The sequence below is a fragment of the Callospermophilus lateralis genome, chromosome 5 (assembly GCF_048772815.1).
Source record: "Callospermophilus lateralis isolate mCalLat2 chromosome 5, mCalLat2.hap1, whole genome shotgun sequence".
NCBI lineage: Eukaryota > Metazoa > Chordata > Mammalia > Rodentia > Sciuridae > Callospermophilus > Callospermophilus lateralis.
Genome location: NC_135309.1, coordinates 8893772 through 8897604, shown reverse-complemented (window position 1 = coordinate 8897604; position 3833 = coordinate 8893772).

Below are 3833 nucleotides of genomic sequence, written 5' to 3'. Positions count from 1 at the left end.
GAAAAAAGTGCCTTCCTTATTTTTGGCAAATTACTTGAGTCATCCCTTAGCGGGTTTTAGTTGGTTTCTAAATGCAATTCTCCACCTGTCATTTCTGCTTGGCAAGAAGACTGTCTTCTAGCTATCTGAAATGCATGACATGTTCACCCCTGAGTGCAGCAGCCCAGAACTTACTCTTTCTCTGTGTCTGGAACAGTGCGCCCACTGACCAACCTCTCTCGTCTGCCCCATCTTCCCCACCTCTGCTCATCCTGGTTCTGCTCTCAACTTCTGTGAGATTAAGTGTTTCAGCTTTCAGATAGGAGTAGATCTGGAGGTCCTTGAGGTCTTCATCTCTCCGTGCCTGGCTTATTGCACTTCACATCAAGTCCTTCAAGTTCATCCTGTGCTCACATGTGGAAGGGCCTCTGCCTGTGACTGTGAGACTGAGTAGCACTGTACCATGTTTAGGTGCCTCATGCTCTTTGTCCATTCTCCACGGTGGCCAGTCAGAGGCTTCCCTTCTTGCCTGCTGAGCACAGGGCTGCAGTGGACGCGGCAGCAGGCCCTGCCTCAACACACTCATTTCCTTTCCTTTGCACATGAACCCAGCATCAGGAGAGCTTGACTTCCTCTCTATAGCTGTGTCTTTAAATTCTCAGGAGCTCCGTGCTGCTAATGGCCCTCACAGCCACACTCTGCAGGGCATTCCCGCCCTCCACTTCTTGGGCAGCAGCCACTCTAAGAGCCTCGGGGCAGTAACTCAGTGTGGTTTTGACAGATTTTCCCAAGGAGTGCAGATGTGGAGCACGTTCACACTGTGGCCACAGGCCGTCTTCCCAGGAGAAACAGCGATTCAGCTCTTCAGTCCATTTTGAGATTTTTTTGATTTCTTAGATATTCTGGATAGGACCAAATTAGCTCAAGCAGCTTATCTACTGATCCTACATTCTGCAAGTTTCAGCAGTGTTTTTGTCAATCTTTTGTCTGCTAGGGCCAAAAGACCCACAAGAACAATTTCAGAGAAGGAAAACATTCCTTGGCGCTCAGTTTCAGAGGTCTCAGTGCATCGTTCTGGGCACCAGGTGAGGCAGAACATCAAGGCACAAGAGTGTGGCAGAGTAAAGTAGCTCAGGACCTCACACAAGGAAGCAGAGAGAGTGAGCTCTGCTCATCAGGCTAAAATATAGACCCCAAATGCATGATCCCCGCTGCTCCAACCACAACCCACCAAACTACAGTTACCACCCAGTTCATTACTTCAAGTGGGTCAATGCACACATTAGCTTAAGGCTTCTGTAACCTGATAATTTCACCTCTAAACTTTCTTGCATTGTCTCACACATGAGCTTTTGGGGGACACCTCATATCTAAACTGTAACATTCACCTCTGTCCCAAAAGTTTATTACCATCTCTCAATGCAAGATACATTAGTCCATTTACAAGAGTCCCCATAGTCTTATCAGTTCCATCACTGCCCCAGAGTCCATGTCCAAAGTCTCCTTTGAGATTCAAGGCAAACTCTCAGTATGTAAGTCCTGGTAAAAATCAAAAGCAAGTTGTGTATATTCAATACATAAACACACAGAATAAACATTATTCCAAGAGGAAGAATTAGGGCCACTGAAGGAAGGGATGACACCAACATAAGACCAAAACTGAGCTGGACAGAAAGTCCCATAGCTCCACTTCCAGCCTCTGAGGCACATGACATTGTGGTGTTCCCCCAAGGGGCTTATGCAGCTCCCCACTTATGGCTTTGCTGGTTGCACCCCACATGACTTTCCCATTGGTTTATTTCTACTTGGTTCCTTGGGTTTTCCTTGGCCTACACTCCATGTTATTGGCCTCTAGTCTTGGGGGTCTCCACTCAGCTTTGGCTTCCTCCACACCTCTCCATGCATTGCCCTCTCAAGGTCTGCCCACAGAGACCCAATCCTGTTGCACTTAGCTTGGTCTTCCTCACCTTTTGAAATCTCAGTGGAAGCCTACATGACCCCCTAACTCCTGTATCCTGCAATCTTGTGGAACTAGCAGAACATGGTTCCTGCCAAGGTCTGACCATCTCAAGCAGTAGCCACCACCTGGGACCCCAGCTGCAGCAGACTCGGAGTGCCTGAGTGACTGAGTACACTGAAACAACTTCCTAGGCCTCTCCCTGTGCAAGCAGAACACCCTTGTGTTCTCTTTTCAAAAAAAATTTTTACTTTACCACTCATAAGTCTGAGGTGGGTGTGGTCTTTCCAATTCCTAAAATGCCCTCAAACTGTTCTACTACTTCTGGTTAAAGTATTTACCATTTCTTCAGTGACTGTAATCCCTTTAACAACCACACCTTTCTTATTTGCAATTTTCTGGCCAAATAGCAAGCTTTTCTTCTTTTTACTTTGCTTTATACTCCTGATTATCATAGTAAACTTGGCTAAAAGCTGCCAACAATATCCATTCCACTGCCTGAATTGCAAACTGCCATGAAATTTCCTCCACCAGATTAATTAGTCCATCACCTTTAAATTCAGTCTCATAGAAAGTTGCAGAACATCTTCTTTGCTGGAATGTAACATGAAGAGTCTCCAGTCCGATTTCCAGTAGTATCCTCCTTTCCCTCTGAAACCTCATGAGCCCAGTCTTTATTGTTCACAGTTCTATTGACATTTTGGTCTTCTGAGCTCCCACAAAATCATCCATTAATCTCTGTGTACAATATTCTAAAGTATTTCCAGTTTACATATTTAAACTTTTCAAAATTCCTGCCCCCACAAACCAACTTTAAAAGTCTGTGAACCACATGGTTATGGTAATCACAGCAACAACCACTTCCAATACCAGTTTCTATTTTGATCAGCTTTTTCAGCACTGTGACCAAATTATCTGACAAAAACAATTTTACAAGAGAAAAAGTTTATATGACTCTCAAGGTTTCAGAGGCCTCAGTCCATGGTTAGCCAACTCTGTTGCTCTGGGCATGAGGTGTGGCAGAACACCATGGAGGAAGAATTCAAAGGAACAAAGCACCTCAGAACATGGCAACGAGGATGTAGAGAGAATTCCTCTCACCAGGAACAAAATATATCCCAAAGTCATGCCCCCAGTGACTTACCTCCTCCACCCTACCTGCCTACATTTACCACCCAGCTAATCCATTAAAGTGGATTAATGCTCTTTATTTTAAGCCTCTTATAACCCACTGATTTCACCTCTAAGCTTTCTTGCATTGCCTCAAAATGAGCTTTTGGGGAATTTCTCACATCCAAATCATAGTAAACAGTCTTAGGGTTATAATTCCCTTCACAGAAACTCATTGAGTGCCTACTGTGTGCTGCCCCTATGCTAGCCATAGGAGACACAATAGGGATCTAGAAATCTCAGAATTAAGACAATATTTTTGACGGTATAAAATAAATTAAATGTGCTATCGTAAAATAGCTATAGGAAATGGAAAAATTCAGAATAATATACACATAAGAGAAAATAATTTTAAAATAAACTGTTGCTGCACAAAGATAAAATAGGAACTAAAAGTAACACAATTCTTATGAGGGTGGGGAGAATTTGATCCATGGGTACCAAGTTATAGTTATACAGGAGAAAGCAGTTCTGGTATGCTATTGCACAGTAGGGTGACTATGGAGAGTGAGAACTTACTGTGTATTTCAAAAATCTGGACGAAAGGATTTTGAGTATTTTTCCTATTAAAAAGATAAATGTCCAAGGGGATAGTGTTTAATATGAATAGAATATTGCAAAATGTATATAAATATTAAAATATTTCGTGTTTTATACACCAGGTAAGAGGTACATTTGACTTAAAATATAAAAATGTTTTGTCTATATGCATGTATTAAAACCCTGA